The following is a 24,599-nucleotide window of genomic DNA, read 5'->3' on the forward strand; positions in this document are numbered from 1 at the left end:
GGACCAGAGTTGTCTTTGTTGTAACTCTGCTGAAGTCAGTAGAGTAAACTTAGGGGTAATCTTGGGCAATAATACTATAATTTATTTAAAAATAAAGTAAGTCTTACCATATTATTAAGCAGCAAGAAAGCAAGAATAGGTTGTGGTGTTTTCATTGCAGCAAAATGAATATAGCTGTGATGGTAGGGTTTAGGTTTGTAAGTATAGAGAATGAGTTTGAGCAAATATTGTTGAAAGGATTGTAATGGTTACTCATGAGTATTAGGTTAGCACTAGAGGAGCTACTTGTTTTTACCCAATTTTTTTAAATAAATAATTAACTCTTGTCAAAGGATCATTAATAGAGTGAAAAATGTGTTATGTCTCTTGTGTACTGAGGCAGGAACTTAAGCCTGAATATGTGTAGAAATAAATGATAATTTTTCACAGGTACATTTTCTTGAAAGTTGTCACTCATGTCTGAAGCATAGCTGATGTCAGGTCTCAGCATGTGATAAAGAAACAYAGATCCACAACAATCTTACTGAAAAATAGTGGGCATGAGTCCTGAATCATACACTACTTGCAATTTTTTTATTTTTTATATCTTCTGCAAATAAAATCCCAGTTTTGAAGGCTCTAGCTGCTCTAGATATAACTGTCTTAGCCAATACACTAGTAGCTGCTGCAAAAATGGAGGGTGGCTGATGGTTGAATGTTGTGATTTCCTTAGGCTATGCTAGAACAGAATCTTGCAAGCTTGTACATATATACAGATGCTGTATTATCTACCAAACACCACGAATCAGCTACACAGCTTTATGAATTAGTATGCCTGATCTGAACTAGAGTAACTGTTCATGGATGCATCCTTAAACTGTACTTACCATTGTAGATATGCTGTAAAACACATTAGATTAAACTTTTCATTAGCATGATTAAGTTGTAATGGCTTAACAAGTTCCCTCCCTTCAGCTAACCTTTGATATCCATTAGTTGGGTGCATGCTTTGCCTGTCAAATTGAGAGATAATGCAGTTTTTCAGATTTAAGTCATGCTATCTTACATTTAGCTCTTACATTGAAGATTAAGCTAAATTGTTATCTCAAAATTGAAATGGGCTAAAAGCATGTAGGCAGATGGCTTCTTCAACTTGGCAGTGTAAACCACTGAGATCATGATAACTTGCTTGTGTCTGAGCCAGGGGAGCGCCCTCTGTTAGTTCTGCAGGAAAAGATGAGTGGGATATGGGATTGCAGCAGCAACTGAGATTGGTTTGGCAGCAATTTACAGACTGAAAGTACATGTGGTTTTCCAGAACTTGCTGGTTTTTCTGTCCAAAGCTCCAAGGTTGCCCTTTCCTTAAAGTTGTGCTTCTTACACTTGACAGACCCTTTTAAAATGGGAAAGAGGGGTATGTGGGGCTGTTACTATAATACTATCTTTCTAGGGTATTATGAGAAGGGAGCATGTCAGTGTTCTGCAGAAAAGATGGCTTAAAAGAACAGAACTAGAGTCTCATAATGAAAGAAAGAATTGGAGATGAACAATAGTCTTTACCCAACTGTATCTTGGAGCTGCCAAGTTCTGTAACCGCAGTAAGCTTGAAATATATTGCCTGTGCCTCAGCATAGATTTTTATCATTAATATGTTTAGTACCTAGACAAGTGTATTCTGCCAATGCTTGTTGGATTTGGAAGGCCAAGTAGAGAGATTTTTCCTATTACTAAGGAGCAGTAAGAGTATCCTGTGACTGACCCATAAACCCCTACAGTGGGAGAAAACTCAGAGGAGATGGGCAAAGGTGAGGTGCCCATGAAGCTCAGGAATAATGTAGGGTGTGACTCATTAACCACAGCTGTTGCAAGTTGACTTTATCTCAACACAAAGGAGCCCTGAAAGTGGCCTTTGTTTTAGCAAGCAGTATCTAAGTGAATTAACTGATGTAAATATTTTTCCTTGAGATAGCCAGACCAATATGGGGGTGAGTGTGTAGGTGGCTCAGCCCAGCACAGGGTATAAAACCTGAACAGCTACCAAAAGAATTTCAAAGAGGGTGGTTTTTTTTGTTTGTTTTGTTAATTTTGAAATGGCAATGTCTAAAGAAGCCAAATGTATACTGAAGGAATGTAGCAATTTTTGAAGGATTGCCGAGTGATCAATGTCAACCACAAGCATACAGTAACTGAGGTCAATAATCCATTTTGCAATGCTGATAAACTAGTCAGGTGACCTCTGAAAACAAAAAGCTAGTCTTATGTTAAAGCATGGACTGGATTAGACTAGTATGGACTAGTAACAATGAATAAGCTATTTGTTGTAAATACCCTGAATCTATCACATAACTGACTTCATCCTCAATGAAGAGGCAAAGGTATGTTCAGATGAATAATTCTCATCTATTCTTATTTGAGGCCTTTCCAAGTACACAGCATAGGTATTCTGTGACTCCTTATTCCATTTCACTTATCAAAAGAAGTAGAATCTTGTTTCACGTTTCATTTCCCTGACAACATATTGAGAAAGGATTATTGCTGTTTAATTGAAAAATTAGGGTTGAATGTGAATTGCTCATGTTGGAATGTCTACATCTTATGGGGATGTAGACCTGGCATGGGCCACCTTATTTATCATTATTGCATCCTTTTCTTCACAAATTAAACTTCAATTGTTATGAATGTAAGCTGAAAATTCTTATGGGGTCTTCTATAGCGTATTATCCTCTTTGTGTGAGCTACTAATCATCAGCTCTACCAAAAGCCCAACAATTACATTAACTGAGAAGGCTCGAAAACAGTCTTGTTCCTGCTTAAATGTAGTTTAAATGTTACAGATTCTTCCAGGTTCCTGAAGAAAATAAAATCATATCTGCAGTAATGTTACACTCTTATTTCTTCCAGATCTAACAAAAACATGATCAATATAAAGATAATCTACTGATTACCTTTTGTTGAACTGCTTTACTGGAGATTATGCAATTGAGAATTAAAAACACACTTCCAAATTCAGGGCTGAGCTTGGTTATCCTTTTAAATTCTAAATAGATTATTTGAAATTGAAATATTTTAAATGGGAACAGGTATCCAAGGAAGGAGGATACTTTTGAACAATTTATTGGTGGTATGAATCCATGAATAATTCAGGGCCTACATATCTTTAAATGACATGCCATGAACTAGATTGTTGCAAATTACAAGAGTGTAAGAATGATATAATATCACGTAAATTTGATGTTCATCTACAAAGGTTGGTTGTTTGTCAAGCTGTTTGTGGGTTTGCAGCTGACCTTTAAAAACTTGAGGATGAATCAAACTAATAGCCTGAACAATGAAAGTCTTTCAACAAGTGAGCATAATAAATCTCTCCACTTTGAGAGGGAGGCAAGTATAATACATAAAACTAAGACAAGCTTTAATAGACGCACAGAACACAGGGAATTAATTCTGAATATAGAAAGATTAATTATAGCTATAGTAATTTAGAGGGTAGAAAATGTACGAACACATTTGAAGATTCAAGATTCTGTACCTTGCTTTTAGCTGTATCTTTGAAACAAATTCTAAAAGTCAGTCTTGTGAAGATGGGAAGTTCAGTTCCTTTACCTTCTAAAACCTTGTCTTAGTTATCATAACTACGTGAAGTAGGGAACTTTTATGTAGTGTTGTTTGAATTATGAAGGGAGAAAAATGAGAAAAATGCTTAAATGTGGGAATGGCAATTGACAGGTTTTTGACAGCTGCTTTTTAGGACCTTTCCAATGAGGATGAAATGCAGGTTGAGATCTTTGGGAGAAAGATGCTGTTTGTCKTCTTCTGTGTGAAGCCAGTTCTGGCTCATTATTGGAACTCTTAAACTGCCTTAAATACAAAGACTCAGAAAGCTCTAATCTTGAAACAGTGACTGTTTCACAAACTTATGCACTCACTTCTCCTGTTGTTGAGGCATTTCTATGCCTAAGAAATACCAGTTTATTGTGATGGGTTACCTGCCATGGTTTGAAACCTCAGTAAACACAGTTAAAGTTATTCCAGTGTTACCATGTGTCAGGGTAGAGTGGTATAGTTTTATGTATTAGTGCAATGTTTAGCACAAGCTGACAAAAGGAATGTTATTCCTCTAAGAAGCAATAAATGTATATTTAAAAAAAGTCAAAGAATGAGCAAACAAATAGGATTATTAAAAGATGAGAAGGATAATTGACGGCTTAAAAGGTGACTTCTACTAGAAGAGAAAGAATACACAATTCATTCTTTCTTGCCATGCACTGAAAATGTGTACTCTGTATGCTGCTTACATTCGGTAATCTCTTCTGAACAAATAGCTTGCCTTTCTGTTAAAGACCAGTATTGATTGTGATGGCAAGAGAAAAGCCAAAGCTGAGTTTGTGTACACTAAGAAATGAATGTGGTCAAAGTATCAATATGGAGAGTTAACTTTAATTTTAACATCACCTTATTAGCTGATGTTCTATCACACCTAATTGTCTACATCTGAACTTCAGATAGCATTTAAGGTTGTGCATAGTTAAAATGATTGTGCTGAATCCAAAATCAATTCTAATTGGAGTAGATCCAGCCAAACACCAAATATAATGATATCTAAATCAGGGCTAAAACCCAAAGTTCTTGTGAAATCTGAAGCTGGGAAGAAATAATATCTCTGGCCTTCAAAAACTCTGGCTGTGTGTGCACGAACTTGTTTAAGTGCTTTAAGCAAACACCAGTCAGTGAAGTTCTTCCTAGGGGTTCCATGGTAGTTCTGTTCTATTTAAAAAAATTTCTGTAGTGTTTGTGAATTTAATGTTTTCCAGGTTTACTTGGACAACAAACATGAAAGGAAACCACCTGGAAAAATCAAAGGTTTGCAAAGTGCAGACAAAGCTCTATGGCATGGGTAAATCCTCTTCCTGCTCTTCCCTCCTCCTCCCCCCCCCCCCTTCCATCAAGTGGGTATTTGGATATATATCTGTGTGGTTTACTGTTGCTTAAATGGCTATCAGGTTGAAAGAAGAGCTAAATTTAATGCCTATCTCTAACATTGCCAAGGGGATTTTCCTATTACCATGGAGATTTTCCTATCACATAAGACAGTTTAGTAACTATAACGCTTTAATTTTAGACTCTTTCATGTAATGTATGACTACATTAATCTTTGAGTAGTAGAATTCATTAAATGAATGGAGTAAAGTATTTGTTTGCRTAATGTGGAGATTCATACACAAAAAGTATATGCTTTACTCACACCATGTTATATAGTACAGCAAATTTATGAATGTAACATTATGTAATTAGATTATTACTCAAAATACATCACACTGGAATGATACAACAGCARAGGAGTATCGAATGCAGTGAACAAACATGCAAGATTTCTACTTTTTATGAACAAGAATGGCAAAGAAGTAGTCATAACAGTGAGATAGTTGCATAAATAGGTATTTATTTTTTGCCATCCGAATGTACAGTCTTCCTCTTTAAAATCTGTTCCTCCTGTCATTGTAGTGAAGYTTGTGCCAGACAATGATGTTCAGGTGTGGCACTACTTGACTACAATTGTACCTAAATCTTAATTCAGCTTCCCTTTCTGACTTGAGCTGTTCTGTCAAAAGTACTTAACTGGTTAGAAASCAAAACTATCAGATGTTCAGATTATCCAAGCAGACTATCATGACTTGCACCAGACATGCACGACAAAGAAGCAAGTTTCATACTAGCTATGCCATTAATTACTGTTGGCCAGAACATCTGACAACTTGGCACACCGTATCCATTCCAGTGGACCTGTCAAGATCTTTAAAAAGACAATAATTACTCTGGGAAAGAAAAAGTGTAAAAATAGTCTGCTTATGTGCAGACAGAAAAATAATTTATGGTCTAAGCTAGTGTTTGGCTTTACAGAAAGTAAAACATACTTCAGTTTTTCTTCTGGAGTATTGGAAAACTATTATGAATACTTTTTGTATGGACATGTCTTATGTGCAAGAAACAAGTGATTCTTAGTGCACTATATGTTTCAGGGGGAGGCAATGGTTTTTGTAAAAATAATACCAGCATAGATGTTCAGATGAGCTGAATTTTTGATTTGTTCCTTTGAGCTTATAAATGAAGCCTGTTCATCCTCTTAGCTCAATTTTGTTTCATCTTAAGTTTAAAACTTCAGTTCAGAAACTTAAACTTTTATCCCTTGTGTGCCATAACTTAATACCGTGAGAAGATGGAAGCATGATAAAAAATTGTAATTAAGAAAGAAAAATCATGACAAGACCACTGTATTATTTGTGTGTTGTTAAATTAGGCTCTGACAAGCATTTAGGAAGCAATATGTGAATATTCTAATGTGGAGGTTAAATGCTTCAGAAAATATGTTACTTCCGTATGACATCACAAAAGCTATTGGATTGTAGTTGTCTGAATAGCAAAACAGAAATATGCTTTGACAGTCACTTGTACATCAAAGTTTCACAAAGTCAAAACAAAATAGTGTTAAAAGTTTTGGAGAGCTTCTAACAGCAAGGGAATAATGCCTCTAAGGTATGCTAATAACATTTGCTCTTGACTTTKCAATGAATGACAATCTGCTTGTTTGGGAAAGCATCTTAAAATAGCTTCCCAGGGTAATACTAATGCTAATCAATCATTATATTCTTGTCTTTCAAATCTAAGCTGAAAGCTGTTGGAGTGCTGTTTATTATCTAAAGGTGGGATTACTAGAAGGAAATATTAGCAATTATTCAAATACCCGATCAGACCTGATCATACTTTACATGAAGGCCTAGAGAACCTATTTTGCTTGAGACATCACTAAAATTTCTGTAGATAACTGATTTAAATTACTTCTTGTACAGTGGAATTTGATGTCGTACTGCCATGAAGACTCACTGAAACTATGGAAGGGTTTTTTATGCTAAAACGCTAGCATGGAGAGTTAGATTAAAGATTTTATTTTATGGTAGTTTCACTTTTGACTATTTTCATATGTTATTTTAACTTTTTCCTCATAGGCTGCAGTTCTCTCTGTATAACGATCAGTTCCCTGAATCTTCTTAAAGGCAAAGGCTGGAAATGAAGGAAGAAGCTTTTAAAAGATGAAAATTTACCTTTACCATGCTTACCTATGCAATTGTTAACTGTGTGGTTTGTTTGCATGTTTTTCTCTGGCTAGAAAAAAATGATGCATTAGAAGTCTGAAGCCCAAAGTTTCTAGGTAGCAGGGCTCAGTGATGTGAGAGCACTGGAAGATGATGGAGATGCTGGAAAAATCCRTACTGTGCGTAGAGTTAGAGTGATACCTACAAGCTGTACCAGTGGCATGTTATTTTGAAATGGAGGACAGCCGAGCGGCAGCAAGACTATCACAGATAAGCTGGACTTAACTATAACAGGATGATGCTRTCACTCTAATTTTAAATGTACATGAAGAAGACTGCCATGCTGAACGGGCTCCTGAACAATTGTACAGGCTTAAAGACCTTAATTTAAAACCGGTGGGGAAAATGTGAAGTTCAGACACTTTTCTGAATAAAGTGACTAATAAGAGAGATGACTTGGCACAGATTTTTTTTTTTTTTTTTGGTCACTTTGATCTGATTAGCTCAGCTTAGATTTTGAGAACTATGTTGGAAATGGAGGGGATTTCTGGGACTCTGCTGAGGAACTAGAGAGGGCCTGCTGCTGACAGCTAAGAGGAGCCAGGGAAGGACAGTCCTAGGAGGCCTTGCCTTTGATCATGGGGAGTTGGGGCTTTTATTCCTGATGACCTCTAGTTTGAGAGAGTTGAGCACTGCTTTTTGCCAGCATGAGTAAGAGGCCTATAAAAGCCAGGCCTGGAGTGCAGCCAACAGAGGTAGTAGCGTGCAAAGAAGGGGTCTGCACTGAGGTGAAGAAGCATTCAGCCTTTTCTGTGCCCTTTGTCACTAGGGCCCCTCTACCATTCAGGCCTCCTCCAGYCTTCCTTTTGCTAATGCTGTATTTATAGAAGCCCATCTTGTTGTCCTTGACATCTTTCACCAGATTAAACTCCAGATAGATTTTGGCCTTCTTGGCCCCATTCTTGCGTACTTGGACAGTGTTGCTTTATTTCTTTGAGGTTATTTGTCCCTTCTTCCACCTTCTGTATACTTCTCTCCTTTGAATTTTGCCAGGAGCAACTTGTTTGTCTAGGGAGGTCTCCTGCCACCTTAGCTTGAATTCCTGCTGGTTGAGATGGACTGTTACTGAGCTTTTAAGAGGTGATCCTGGAAAACAGACCAGCTGTCCTAGACCCTTCTGTCCAGGACTGTATCTCATAGGTTTCTTCCAAGTGGGTTTCTAAACAGGCCAAAGTTTGTTCTCCTGAGTTCCTGGGATGTAAACCTGCTTTTTGCCCTGCTCCCTCCTCTCCGAATCCTGAACTGTTGCTTCATCAATAATCCCATTGCCACTTCATTCTTGCTTTTATATAACAGGTATAAAAACCACTCTTTCTCTTTAAAGACTGCAGGGTGCATAGTGAAATCAGTAATTATCAAGGTAATATTACCAGTGATTAATAAGATGAAAGGGAAGAGCCAAATGGTTCCATAGTTCTGTATTATAAGTTATTTCCCTCCCCCCTCCCCCCAAAACCTGCTTTTTTTTGGTCTCCTTTATGAGATTGTAAACCTTTATCTCAAGTATATCCTAGAGTGATATATCTCCTTGAGAAGTTTGAACTCAGTAATCAATATCAATTATTCTAGAAAGAAATCCACTGAATCTCAGAGCAATTCCACTGTTTAAAATAGTGGTTGTATTGAGAGTATGTTAAGGACTGATGTGTGTTATGTTATTGCTAACTTTGAAAGTAAATAATGTGTTTTCCTTTTTCTGTGTAATCATCAAGCCACTGTGCAGTAACTAGCTTGTAGAWTTTTATTTTTACTAATTCCATTCCTCTTCTACTTGCTATGCAATGCCTAGTACAAGGGTAATTGATAAAAGAGTAAGAACTCAGTTGAGTAAGATAGAGAGACCACGCTTAGAAAAATGTGTACCATGGTACTTGCTAATAATAACTATGTATAAAGAATAGTTTGTCATTTTTGCATGACAGTTGATACTTTTCAAATGATGCTGTAAAGAAGGTTACAACAGCTATGAGATATGGACCACCGGACTGAACTGTATTGGGATTATAAGAAGACAAAGGTTTTTGTTTTATTATGTCTCAATTTAAGAAGAAAAATACTTGAAGATTATCACATCAGCTGTCAGCAAAAATAACTGTCTCCCTAGGGCAGAGAAAATGTTTGGTGTTTGGATTAAGCATGCATTACTCCAACCAGTGGTATATCTCCCCACTATTCTCCCCAGTGATATCCTATAGAACATAACTGCAGTCCTTTTCTATGAGGATGTGTTACTCATAAGCAAACTAAAACTTTAAAGGCCTTTTTTTTTAATAGAGCTCTCATGATAGCATATAAAACTTTAAAGTATGAATGTGTTGATTCTGACTGTATGAGTTTGTTTTGTAATTTTAACATGCTAAAAGAGGCCATGTGGCAGAATGTCTGAGGGGGGCAGTCCTACTCTTTGTAGTTACTGTAGAAAGAGTGTTCTGTGGTGGGCCATCTGCAGTAATATGAGTCTACCCCTTTGACTTGATTCAAATCTGTTATTTCCTTATTTAGCAAAAAAGCACTTTGGTTTCATGTATATGGAAGAAATATTTTATAGCTGTCTTGTGTTATCATAAGGATACTTTTGGTACGCTTACGGTGTTTTTAATGTTACTCGATGGGCTTTAGTTTTTATTTTATAGATGTAATACAATATTGTGTGTATTCAGCTAGAATCAAATTGCATCGAATTTCTTGCGTAAGACAGACTGCTTTGAAATTTGTGTACAGCAATGTAAACAAATTTGCTTTAGTTTGTTCATATTGTGATACTATCACCGTTCCTCTAAATACTACACTGACACATGTTAAAATGTTTTGCAATAACTGAAGTTGCTTTTAGCTTAGGAATATATATATATAGTTTGAAATCCAATTGTATCTACACTGCCTGCTTTCTTCTTTCTTTTTTTTTTCTTTTTATTTCTAATCTGTATTTTTGTAACCATTCACTTGCTGAAAACATGAAGACTATTGGAAATTTAAATCTTGAATTCTTCATTTCATGTTTCATCTCATTTCTTAAGACTTTGATTTTAATTTGCTCTGTTTATTAAAGTACAGTACTTTATTAGTAGAAGACACAGTTGATGAGCTTTCTGCTGGTGAATAGTTCGGTTCATATAAGATTCTCCATGGTATGAATAAAACATCAATCTTCTTTGTTACATCTCAGCTTATTGCTCAGTATTCAGAAGTCTTTAAGCTACTTGGTAAATGGAAGCTAAAATATGTATTTGATAACACTGTTTTCTTGAATTGGGTATGAGTCTCCACTTTTCCTAGCAGTTTTGAGGATAACTATTGTTGTTGTCACTAGAATGGCTGGGGATGAAGTTCAGGAAAAATGGCCAGGTGGAGTATTAGAACTACAAAGTTAAATACAATTCATAAAACTGAGAGGAGCAAAACACTTATGCTAAAGCTAAACCAGAAACTCTCCCAAACTTTTCAGCAGAAAAGTATTATGAGAATGTATTCTGTTTCAACAACAGCCAAAACTAGGAGTCAGTATACTTCAGCCCTGTTTGTTTCTAATTGATTGCTGGGTTATGTAGAATGGATGGTGGATGTAAAAGTATGTTATGAGGAAGTACAGAAGGATATAGATGTTCAAAATATGCAATCTCAAGAATTCAGAAAGAACAAATACTATTATTCTTAAAGGCTGTACTTTGACTTAGAAAATGGCACTTTTTTGTTTTGTTTTGTTTTTTGTTTAAGTCCATGTTTTTTTCACCTGTACTACAGCATGTCTTGTGCTTTGGCACATCTTGGTAGTTTCTTTATTGTTATGGTTCTGAATACATTTTGGACTTCTTGTTTTGAATGTTTAAGCTTAATTACATTTTTTTCTTTTTTTTTTTTAAACTAAGAAAAAAAAGTCTACATCTTGACCACTGCTCTGTACAAACAAGCAGATCCATAAGTAGAAAATACAAAAGTACACTTGTAAATTAAAAACAATAGGCTTGTAATGGTTTGTCTCCCACCATTCTTTTTAAAAGAAAATAATGTTCAAAAACATTAGCAGGAAACCCACTTGTTAGAAACACAAGTAGACCAGAAGAGGTACAGTTGGTATCTATCTAAAGTCCAGGGCCACAAGAAAACAGATGTTATGACTTGCAGTAGCAATGGAACATCTCAAAATATGAGCCCCCTTGATGGTTGAAAAAGGAGAGGATCCTCCAAAATGGTAGCATGTTTCTTTCTTTAAAATCTACACGGTCTAGAACTGTAGGTTCAGATCTACAGTACATCTGTACATTCAGCTGAGCAATGTTCTTAAGTGGCAAGCCAGAGGTATCACTGTGCCTTTTTTAGGAGACTGTGTAAGTTATTACTTTCCAATCACTGGAGTAGCTATTTCTGTAAAAGTACAAGTATTCCAGAAAATGTTATCAAAACATTGCTTTTCCCACTCCCCCCCCCTTTTTTTAAGTGTGAGTGGTACAAAGGAAAGTGATGGTCACAGTCTATAAAAAGATAAACTGCAGGAAGTTTTGTCAAACTGTGGAGAAGTTTATTATGTTGATGTTCTAATATTTTTTCACATCTTCAGAATGGTGAAGCTGTAAGCACAGTGAGCTTTGCAGCAGGGAGCTAGAGAGCAGGGTGATAGCACAGCAGAAGCAAAACTGAAACACTTCAAAAGCTGCTTCTGCTGTAGGCAGGACTTTCAGACAGTGTTTGGCTATGTTACATTCATAAGGTTATGATAAAAAGCAGCAGAAACATTCCCTTTCTCTGTCATTCCTATTTGACAACTCTGGATTCTACAGGCAACCATGTTCATTAAAAAAGTAAAAAAAGTAAAATTTTTTTTTTTTTTTTTTTTTAAAAAAGGGGGGGGGAGGGGCAAACAAAAACCCACCTTCACTAAAGCTATTAAGCCATGCTGTGCTCAATGACTTTGTAGCTACCAAACAGTAATAAACTGCTTGCTATGGTTGCAGAGGCTGGTAAAGGTAGCTCTCAAGATGTGTTTTGCTGTTTCTGCTGTGACTACATTTAGCTGTTACTAAAATGAAAAGCAAACTTGTTCTGAGCTAAAATCAAACCAAAGAAATTACATTTAGGCAGGAGATATGCCTTGCATAGAATGATGAGGAAAATAAAAGATTTGAGAGGTGATTTCTTCCCCTRCTCTCTCCAGCTGTTTTTGATAAATGCTTGCCTAACTGCTTCAGTTAGACCCAAAGATGCTCCTATAGCAACTGCCTTATAAAAGCTATTCCAAAGCTTGCTTCTTTTTACAACTCATGAGTGTTTTGGTTTTGGCAAACTTAAGTTCCCTTGCTCCTATTTAAACACTTTTTTTCTTTCTTTCTTTCTTTCCAATGCAAACTGCAAGAACACATCAATTGCAGTCTCTTGCAGAGGAGTAATTGAGAGCCAATGTTTCTCCCAAAGACTTTTTTTCAGGCTCTCTTTCCTTGCGGACCACGTCCTTGTTCTTTCAACATTCTTGCTTGATTTTCTCCAACTAGTCCTTTTCTTTGAGGTATGATGCTCCGCTCTCTCTTGAGCCACTGTCTCTTCCACTAACAATTGCTTGGCTACTGCAAATTCTTCCTTTCCTGCAAAAGAGGAATGGCTTGTTCCAGAAGGCCAATGAAGGATAAGAATTGCTCATTCATGAGAATGAGCTGTTGCCGTTCCAGTTCAGGCTGATCTTTGTAATGTGTACTAATAAAGTCTAATATCATTGCTAGTGCAAGTTTTGAACTTGTAAATAAGAATAATGTGATACATAGAAAGCAGCCTCTGATATTGGAACTGTATCTAGGCCTTTATTTTTTGATAAAATAAGCTTTTTTTGGATTAAAGGAGTTAAAGTTGATTCCCTTCCAGAACTCCCAAGACTGCAACAGAAGAAAAGACAAATAGGTCCTCTGCTGACATATAAGCAATATCTTACAATGTTATAAATCTACAGCTAACTTGATTTTTTTCATTGATAATGATGACTAGGCTGAATGTTGATTAATGTCCCACCTAGCTGTGTTCACAAGATAGTTCTGATAGTTATAGCAATGCTAAGTGATACCTTAAATATGTTGGTGCCACTTTGGGGAAAAAAAAACAAAAAACAAAAAAAAAAACTCACTTTGAGCAGTCACAGAATCTGGATGGGGGGAGTGCAAGGAATCGATCTCTTAGCTAAGACACAAACATAGAATGGAGACCAGAATCTGCACACAATCCTGGCTTGGGGGCAGGTTTAGCTCAGTCAGTTAGAGCGTGGTGCTGCTAATGTCAAGGTTGTGGGTTCAGTCCCTGTAYGGGATGTGCTGAGGGTTGGACTAGATGATCTCCAGAGGTCCCCTCCAACCTTACCATTCTATGATCTTTACTACAGAAAATGATCTGATCATATGACCCTAACACTTTGTTGGGATTTTTTTTTTCTTTTGAGGAAAAGGATCTCTCTATATAAGCTTCAGAATTTAGCAGAGATGATAAATGGATTAGTTACGTATTTTGTCATTCATTTTATTGTGCAAATATGATTGTGTATCAGTATTTTTCAGCTTTCCAAGGTTTAACCATTTAAACTGCAATGTAACTGGCCCGGATGCATAGTAGATAGAGAAATATTAATGTTGCTAAATCAGTAACTTTTACTACWACAGGATTATCTTGTGCATGTGTTTCATTTTGCATGGTCAGCATGTAATGTACAGAACAATATGTTCATAATTTATTGTGCAGTGATCTAAGGGTTTTTTGGTAACTTTTTTCATTGGCTAATTGGTAGAACTGCAATCTCTTTTTAAGCTTTGAGAGTTCGTTAGTTGCTGGGAGAGAGAAAAGTGTCAAAYAACATAGAACCATGTATTTCCCACAGGTATGTGTAAGTGTAAGAATTGCATTTCTGTTTAGATCCATTCTTCCCTTCAATCCCATAGGATGTGTGTAGTGTAATCAAAGGAAAAAGGGGGCAACTTTTAATCTATCTGTAAATTGTAATACTAAGAAAACTTCTAACTTCTTCCATTTTAGTCATTTTCTTGAATGTCTCATAGCCTGGACTGTCCAATAAGATATGTCTGTTATTATGTTACAGGTTTGGTGGCTTTTTTTCCTACATGGAATTTAAAAGCAGGTCTGACAGTCTGTGAGAGTCAAGTTGAGCCCACATTAGTTTTAGCTTCCTAAGAGAAATGTAGTTCTCTGTCTGCAGCTATATTTCAGATATAATCAGATGTCTAAGTTAGTTTCACTTACTTTTTTCTCCTCTATAATTTATAGGCTGTTTTGTATTTTAACTTTGATATGCTTTGACGCAGACATTCCTCTCTTACTGACAAGGAGTCAGCCCTATAGAACTCTTTGATGCTAAGCAGCATTAGTAGTCTTTGTTTTGTTTCCAAGTGATAGCACAAGAGCTTATAATTTTAAACCACCTGAAGCTAGAGTAAATATCAGTTTCAGTCTGATCTAGAGCCATTAGATTTTATTTTCACATATCTGTTTTGATGCATTTCTGTTTCTTTTGCAATAAAAGTGGGACAGCTTTTTGTAGCGACTTCCTGTTTAATTGGCTTTACTACAGACACCAAACATTTGATTATGACTTGTTGCTTTTTGTCTTCTTCTAGTTCTCTACCTTATCCTGAGATGCTGGGTACTCCTAAGCCAGGCCGATCTCAGAGAAATGTAAACTTGAAATCTGGCTTAAATAAAGGAGCTGAGAAGGAGTTTTGATTCAAAAATATGTATTAAGCAATAAAGAACTTTCTCCTTTATTCAGAACTTAAACAGCACCTACTGCTTTTCAAGTGGTTTTGCTAGGATCTGTGTAGGTTGAGATAGTCCAGATTGACAAATTTCCCTCATGGAAACTTTCTTCTCATACAAATTGAGTACTGTAAATTCAACCTACAAATGTACTGTTGTCTGAGAAAATGGAGACTGTTACAAGTGGATAGAAATTTGCCTCTTCTCAATGTATACTGTACTTAAGACTAAGTAAGAATGATCTGCTTTTCTACTAGTTAAAATTCCAGTATAATTTTTTATGCTATCATTTGTGTCAAGACAAGGAGCTCATAATTTTGCATCCTAAGCTACTGCAAGGTAAAAGATCTTTAAAGGAAGGTGTTCAGCACTGAGGTTTATGGGTTTTTTTACAGGTGAAATAGTGGCAGAGTTATCTTGTTTGTTGCTTGCTTTATTTTAAGAGTCAATAGAAAGACAACGTTTTAATTTTGGAAATGACCACTGTGTACACAGCACCAACTGTTAAAACATAAGGTGATCATGAAGAGGAAGGGATGAAAAAAAAATCCTAACATACCTGTAAATTGATCATAGTGCAACTTTGATTTTTAGACAGAACTGCATGTAATTCTCAATGTTTTTCTCTAGGTATTGTTAAATAATGTAGGACTTAACTAGTGTACCTGGCAGCTCTTTCCTTAGTAWAATATGCTCCTTTTTCTACTATTAAAATACATGAATGTGAAGGTTAACTTTCTTTTTTTGATGAAGTCTTATCATGCTTGTCGTAGTCTTAAAAACTTGTGTGTGCTGCTTCTAGAAAAAGACAGAATTAAAATCTGTCCAACCTAATAAATCATAGTCTTGGATCAGACAGATTACAGTTGATTTGTCTAAGTCTTTGCAATCATGCCATCCTGTTCTGAAACAGCTTGATTTGCCTCTTGAAAAAAAAAAGAAAAAAGTAGATCATACTTTTTCTACTGCTCAAACAAAGGAGAGAAACACCAATACCTGTTCTGCAGTTAAATCAATTTTGATTATGAAAGGAAATATCTTACTGGAAAATGCTGCTTTTTAAATTCCACACTAGTGAAATGCAGAGAATTTTTTTCAGAAAGGCAAACTGCTTTGACAAATTGTTTCAAGCTATATTATGCCTTGTTTACACTTGCTTGCATACAGAGACATCCTAGGTGTATTTATTGTAATTTCTAACTAAAGGAAATGATAATCCCCCTTGGAAAAAGAAAAGTTATTTGGAAATGAAATTATTGCAAAGCTGCTCATGGTGCGCCTGAACTTTGAGGGGTTCAGGTGGAGGAAATAACAGCTCATGCTTATTTTTCAGTGCAAATAGGGGAAAACTTTTAGTTTTTTTTCTCCCTGTGAACAGTATGTGAACCAACACCCAAGTTGTAATGTTATAAACTAGCTGAGAACTGTTATTAGTCTGGGTCAACAATTCAGCCCACAAAGGGAAAGCCTGTGTAGCACACTAAGGGAGTGCTTCTGGTCTGCTCACCAATTCTTGCTTAAAGGAAAAAAGGCAAAGGAATCCTTACAGCGAAGGTGCATACAGATCCCTCACTTATTGCGAGGATTTTAAGCAAGTGAATAGAGTAACACAGTATGTCATCAATCACCCAGTGTGTGAGTTCATTATCAAACACTAAAGGATATTATTAAAGTCTAATACAAATGAAACTCAGTGGAAGTAGCTGGATCATACTTAAGGGAGTGTGGTCCTTAGGTGGCTCCCCAGGTCCTTGCATTATATCCTGTTGTTCAGTTAGGACCTTGTTTCTGTTTTCCTCTCTACTCTCCTATTCTCATTACTTGCTGCTTACAGTTTCCCAACTGCTGTGAGCAACTAGTCTTTTTCCAGTCAGATGCTTTGCACAGTCCACCACACTGTTGACCCCTATTTCTCTCATTTATTTATTTGAGACCAGTATAGCAGGACAAAGGAGCAGGTAATATTTAGATTGCAGGTCCTACATTCTTTACTCTGAAGTTTCTTGTTTGAGAGCTCTTTTGAGGCCTACTCCAGTCTCTGTTTGTAAGCATTTTTAAGCATCATAAAATACCTGTATTTGGGTCAGATAGGTTCAGTAGGCGGCTAAGAGCAAAATTCTTCTGCCCTAACCTTTCAGTATTCTAGCGCCTCCTTTCCACATCTGTATCTGCATGTTTTATGATGTTTGACAGCCCTATGCCTTATAACTACAGCTTTTTAGTCTCTTGCAAAACTTTGCTAGGTATGAGTGAGCTTCAGATACTGTGGCTTTTTGACAGTGAAATGTGCTATGAGGAAGTGTCACTTTAATTTGGAAGTGAAATTATTAGAAGGTATTTGTTAGAAAGAGTGATCTGATTGAAGAGTAGTAAAGATCATGGCCAAAAAAACCCCCAAACTATTATAGCCCCTTTTTGTTAAAAACAGATGATGTGAACTCTTGTTCTTCTGATACTAAAAAAAAAAAAAAAGGGAACAAAGTGGTTGATCTTTTTGGGGAAGTAGAAATTTACCAATTAAACTTCAAGGTTAGAGAATTTGATCACAGTTCAAATGGCAGAGGCCTATTTTCATAAATATTCTGTACAGCATATAGCGACTTTTTGCAATTTTTGAATCATAATGTGATTTTTCTATATAAAGAACAAAGATGTTTAAATATGGAAACTAACTGACTACTTATGCAGGGGAAAATAAGGAATGTTTGTACTCACTTAAATCAGTTTCAACCGTTAAAATCTTATTGTCATCATAATATTTAAGAAAATGTAGTTAATCGGTTTCACAGATGGTATAATACCAATGTATTAAACAGGTAGCAGAGTTGAATCAGAGGGCTTCCTGCACTGGGGCTGCTATTTCATTGCCCGAAGTATTGAACTGAAGAAATCAAAATGCTGGATTGAAGCACTGGCAGTTAAATCCCTACATGGATGATGATGTCCACAAGAAAAGTAAAATAAGGACTTGAAAAGCAGAATATATATAGAGAAGATTCCTCTGCATAATACTTATTTGCTTTTCTTATATACTCCTGTGCATATGTGCTTCCTGTTTTATTTACTTTGGTGGACTACTATGCTCTTTATAATTTTATTTTAGTCCTTCCTCATTTTTGCAGGCAACAAAAATGAGCAGCAGCTAAAAAAAAAGGCGAAAGAGAAATCCCAAAGATAAAATGAAGGCATCCACAACTGTCTTTTGCAGATAATGAGAGGTGCCTAGATCAGGCCCATGGTCTGCATAGTAGTGAGGCAGCTATTTAGTCAGAAAATAAGAGAAGTATACCCACAAACTGCAGTGACGAACTAGTGACTGACTTAATTGTATTGCTGTTTACACTGGATTGACAAAGCATTGATAAAATAGTTTAACTCAAGAAATTAATTAAAATCAATCACTTCATTGAAGTGTTGCGTTAACTTCTGTTAAATTTTAGGCTGCTTGGACAACCTGTTCATGAAGAAAAGACAGTGACTAATCTTGAAAAAGAAAGTTATGGCAGGTTATGCTGCTTTGCCTCGATCAAAATTGCCTGTTGAATGACTTACTTTCRGTGACAGAGATGGACTTTCACGTGGGGTAGCTGTTCTGGTTACCAATGTCAAGCTTGGTGTTTGAGCAACATTTAGAGTAACTTGCTCCCGTGTGGGCAGTTCCAGTTTTCTGAGAGGTACTGAGGAAGATCATGCTGCTGAAATGTTCTGGAGTTAGAGAGAATACCTTATTTTTTTTATATGTTATGGAGATGTAGTCCTTCCAGAACTGACTCTGCCTCACTGGTCTCAAACAATGGATTTTATCTTTCAAAGGAAGGAAAGCACACATAGGGATGGCCACTGAAGCTGGAAGAATAAACCCCAAACAATTAAGATGAGATAACCATATGCAATAAATAGGCTGTGATAGCTTGGATTAACGCAAAGGTAAACTTACTACTGTTGGAACAGGACTGAAGCAACTTTAGGCTTTTCCTCCCCCATTTTCAGCTTTTCAAATTTAGGACAGCATGACTTGGGATAGTTTAGTATGTCTGAGTGGTGACTTAGAAATATCAATTTTATTCTCCAGATGATTAAGAACTTGTCCTCTTTAACATTTTATGGTGTCAATGAGCATGAAGTCATTTCAAGTCATCCCATTCTCAGTAAGGTAGTATTTCCTGGAGGCTTTATGCGAGTCTGTTGGCTTTGCAATTTTTATCATTGAAGTTGAAGATGGTGCATAAAGATACTGACTTTATTTTTATTGTGTTCTTATACAATAAAAGCACAAAAAACTTAGTGTCTATTTCAGGGGCAAAATATTTCTATACTTTGTGCTTGTAAAACCATTGTTTTACTTTAAGTAAATTCATATGATGAATTTCTATTCACTCAAGAAAGAATACTTCTGTATATACAGCATAACCTGTTCAGGATACGTTAAAATCATTTTGTATAATTTATCACTATACTCTTGCATGTAATCTACGTGATATTTGGTAATATTTCTGTTTATAAGGCTGTTATTACTTACGTTGTCCTATCCACCCGCATCCTGGGTGTCCAAAAGAATGGAAGCATGTAGTGGAAGCAGATTTTGTAATAACAGTGATTAATTTGTTTTAGGAAGATTAATTCTCTCCTGTTTTAGATTTCCACACTTTTTTTAAACTTTCAAATGAAATGCAGTGTCTCCAATTAAAATGGAATACTGAGCAGTTGTCATCCCTTTCCACTTACAAATAAGGAAAATGAATGAGAATAACTTTTCTGCATTTTATCACACTCGTGCCTTGGAGGGACTCCAAGAATTGATGTGAAGCTGTGAGTATGTAGCTAATAACATAGAGTAGAAGGGACAAGACAAAGGAATGCTGTTGTGGAGCTGAATTATTGCTTTAATTCTGGGAGGATTATTATGATCAACTCTTAGCTTGCTGGAATAGGAGAGTAATTGTGAGAAATGAGGAAAATAATGTATTAAAAGCAAATAATTTCCGTATGCTATTTTATTGTTCAGGAAGACTATTGGACATGCTAGGAATCATCTAAGCACCTCAAGCAACCTGAAGTGCTGAAATCAATATGGAGACAGAGCATTTTGTAGCAGAAAGTTCACTAGAAGGGTTAATGTTCCATAGAATTTGCAACTATGGCTAAGAGAATAACCCCAAAAAAACCCCAAAAAACAAAAAAMCCCAACTCCAGCTTTCCTGATTGCAGGGAAGGGGAGTAAAAAGTGTTTTTTGTCAGAAATACGAAATATTTGAGAGCTACTGAAGACTAACAGGACCATTTCAAAAATAAGATATCAAAATAAAACATTGTTCTTGATTTTTTTTTTTCCCCTCATTTTTTCCCCTAGAGTGTCAATTTTCATGAATGTATTACTGCTTGTGTATTTTTTCTCTCTGAAACCTTCATAGCTTTGTTTGCAAACTTTATGTCCCCCTGCCAGGTCTACAAATGACAACTATACTTTAAAGTCTAGTCCACAGCTATGGAGAGCAGTAATTGGACCACTCTTTTTACAAATAACATTGAGTATTCAGTCTCTATCTTACTATCCTGAAATGATTGAGGTAGCACAACTGTTATCAGGTGTTATCACTATTGCACTAGCAGGACAGATCAGACACAGGAGCAACATGGAGAGGCGAGGAAGGCTAAATGCATGTGGATATTGGTGTTTAATGTCGGGACTGTGATTGAGAAAATGAAATAACTGATAGAGCTGAGTATGTTTCAAAGTAGCTCAGCTACTTTGACAGTCATATCTCTTTCCTCCCTGATGTCCAAAATTCTTGATCAGGTGGAACTATATTGCAGGTACATGAATGCATGTTCTCTGTTATCTTATAGAAGATAAAAACACTTATAGAATCATTGCAGCAAATTGTAAGGGACTGCTGAAACAAAGCTTTTTTTTTAGCCATCAGATGCCCAGAGAGAATGCAAATACAGCTGTAAAACTGCAGCTTTTTTNTTTTTTTTTTTTTTTTTTTTTTTTTTTTTAATACAGAAGAATGTGTAACTCCAGCTTGTATTTCTGCTTCCTTCTTTATGCACTACCTACTACTAGCAACATAGAGTTCTGGGGTTTCTGGGGTTTTATCAAGGGTAGGATTTTGGAGTGGATTTTTTTTTGTTTACTTTTAATCCTCTGAAATGAGAGAGAAGACCAATCAAAATTGTGTTCAGTTGGCCAGATAATGATGTCTTGGACAAGAACAAGAAATATTTTAATGGAACATAAGCAGATTCTGGGTGTGTAAATCCCAAACTGATCCAGAAAGGCCCTGCTTAGCAGGCAGCTAGCCCCTTGAGAGGTGAAGCAGCATGGTTTTGGTCTGTAAATTCTGAGCTGATCTGCAGTATGTGAGGTGATGGCTATGTGCATATACATGTGTGTGTATATATATTGACTAGTATGATTTATATTCTCAAAATTTACCCTGCTTCTGTGTCAATGGCTCCTTTTTATACAGGAGAAGAATAAACCTCTGGAAGGGCAGGAGTCTGTATTTGATTGAGTTTTTGGAAAGTGGRGGAAAAAATCTCTTAAGGAGACTGGTTACCTTGTACATCATTGGCAGCCTAAGTATCGCTTTCAGCAGACGTCTAACATATGTGATAGAATTTAGACAGCTCCTTCTAAGACTTCTTTTTTGTTATTATTATTACTATCCAGTTTCTCTTACATTTTAACCAATAAGGAGATATTCATCATAGTAACGTGGTTACATGCACTGCAGTGAGAAGTTTTGAGAAATATGTTTTTCATGCAGACAAATTTTGGTATCTTCTATGCTGTACTGACAGTTTTCTGACAGAGGGAGAGGTGTTGCACTGATATAACATTTTTAATATTTTGTGAAAATATAATATCTTAATAAAATAAGGCTCTTTTCTATGTATAAATCACTGAAAAATTGAGACTTTCATAGATAGAACGTGTATGTTTTGTATATATTATAGTATCAATCTTTTTCTTATTTTTCCCTTCCTGTAGCAAAAATGGGAGGGGGATGTTACCTTTAATATTTCAAATTGCTATATCAAGAGATGGAGGTATTTGGTTTGTTTGGGTTTTTCTTACCTGTTTGGAAACATGAACAACTGCCTGAGCAAAAATGAACATTTTCTTATACATCTGACAGGGCTTGCAAGTGAAATGGGAAGGGAATGCAATATAGCTGATAAAGGATACCTCTCTTTATAGGAAGGAAGAAAACAAAGCTGTCTCTCACTGGTACTAACCTGCAAATTTTGTTCTAGTAATCCTTTTTTTACATCCTGTATCTTGCCTCCATTGCTTGTTTTGTATATACTGTGCAACTGTTAGTACAAGGTAGTTGTCAGGTTTTGGATGACTTCTGGGACTTAGGTTCAGTTTATCTGCCATTAAGTTGTCTGTATAGCTTACAGTATTTTTGCGAGCTTTGTCTGCACTAAAGCTGCGTGACTGCGACAGCTGCGCAGTTACGTAGGTGACAGGGTAGAATGCAACAGCAGAAGAATGATGGTCATCCTGTTCTGGAGCTGAGCAGAGCTGTGCCTGCTCCTGCAGAGACCGTGTGTGCGCAGGTGTGAGCGTTGTCAGTAGCTTATTTCTAGATCTGTTCAGCCTCCAGAGCCAGAGCAGGCAAAAGCACTGTGGTCTTACCCAGTTAGCGGCAGAGAGTATTCTTGCTTTTTATTTTCTTTGGAACCTAAATGTTGCTGCTATGTTTTCTCCCTCCCTCCCTCGTTTTCTCCGCTTAGTGGGAAATACCATAATGTAATAAGTCTGCTTGTATGTACTGCTCCTTGTCTCATATTCAGAACTTGGAGAAGGCTGATGCTTTAGTCTTATGCTTAAGTGAGGAAGATAAATGTGGTGCAAAACTAAGGTACTTGAGTGGAACACTTAAACAATGTCAAGCTCAGGAGGATAAAGATAGCTTGGCACATGCCACTAATATTGGTCTTTTWAAAATAGTATGACTTTTTTAATGCCTAAAACTCTCCTGCAGTTTTGCAAAAATACTTTTTTTCATATTCTTTCCTCTTCCAGTTCCCTATGCCCCACCCCATGTTATGCTGCAGTTACCATTTTCTTAGAAGTGAGTGCAATTAAAGAACAGATGTATGTTTTGAATGTATCTTTGTTCATATGATTCCATTCCTCTTCACAAAACTGATTTTTCTCTGCTTTGATGAACTGCCGGAATCTTTCTGACTATCGTGAAGGATTCCACTATCATTTTTCTCCAATAAGAGCAAAAATAGTACTGTACATAGTCCTTTTTCAGAGGAACGTTGTTTCACATATTGTGATTATTTTTCCTGTATTTCATAATAATCTTTTGGGCCTTATCCAAATATTGTGCAAATACGCAGCTTCTAATGTTTTTTTGATGGACTAGAGAGGTTCATGTTGTTGTTCTAATTTTCTTATCATAGAGCATCTATTAGTGCTAAGATAATTCTACATTGTTTCCACAAATATCTGAAATTATAGCAGCAGTAATGCATTCTTGTACCCCCTGCCCTTCAGTTTTCAGAATACTTTTCCTTACTGTGAGGAATAAAATGATTAAACTGCTATTTCTATCTTGTATTTCAAATAGTTTGATTTGATAACCATATTTACCAGTTACAAAATTAAGCATATTTTTTAGCAGTTGAGGTGCATATTTTAATAATAGTCCTCAAATTCCTTTCCAAAAACATACATACATGGAAGTTTAGAAATTATTATTGTTCTTTTTAAGAAGAAAGTGGATCTTTTAGGAAAGGTGGTTGCATTTAGCCAYAGCTACATATGTAAAATCTTAGTCTTGTGTAAGTGCGATGGCTGCAATAAAAATTTGTAGACCTATTATGTATAGAAAAGTAATTTCTCATCTGTATATTCAGACTCCTAGGTCTTTAAATACAGAGCTGGAAATAACAGCTGCAAAAAGCCTTAGCTCCTACATACATGTCCGAAAAATATTCAGTGCTAAAGACTACTAGGTGGTTACAGAAGGGCAGTTTGAGTGTCAGTCAAACATCATTCATTGGCATCTGTAGAATCATAGAATCAGTAAGGTTGGAAGGGACCTGTGGAGATCTAGTGCACCTCCCCCTGCTCAAGCAGGGTCACCTAGAGCATGCTAGACAGGGTTGCATCCAGGCAGGCTTTGAAGATCTCCAGAGAAGGAGACTCCACAACCTCTCTGGGCAACCTGGTCCAGTGCTCCGTCACKCWYAYRGKGARSAAATTCCCCCTCACGGTCAGGCGGAACTTCCTGTGCTTCAATTTCTGCCCATTGCCTCTTGTCCTGTCACACGGGACAACTGAAAAGAGTTTGTCCCCGTCCCCCTGACACCCTCCCTTCAGGTACTTGTACACATTGATAAGATCCCTCCTCAGWCGTCTTTTCCCCAGGCTGAAGAGGCCCAGCTCTCRCAGTCGTTCCTCAGAGGGCAGGTGCTCCAGCCCTCAAATCATCTTTGTAGCCCTACGCTGAACTCTGTCTGGTAGCTCCMTGTCTCTCTTGTACTGGGGAGCTCAGAACTAGACACAGTACTTGAGGCCTCCACAGGGCTGAGTAAAGCAGCAGGATAATCATTAGATTAGACTGCACAATTTATCTTTTATCTAAAGACTTCTTAAACTTTATGCAAATATAGACAAGCCTTTGGCCTCATTAGAATGGTATGTTATGATGGTAGCAACAGCTTTGTATGACAAGGAGGAAGTATTGTTTGCATCCAGACATG

This window comes from Rhea americana, unplaced genomic scaffold (genome assembly GCF_003343005.1).
Source record: "Rhea americana isolate MKP2758 unplaced genomic scaffold, rheAme1 scaffold_170, whole genome shotgun sequence".
NCBI classification, from domain to species: Eukaryota; Metazoa; Chordata; class Aves; order Rheiformes; family Rheidae; genus Rhea; species Rhea americana.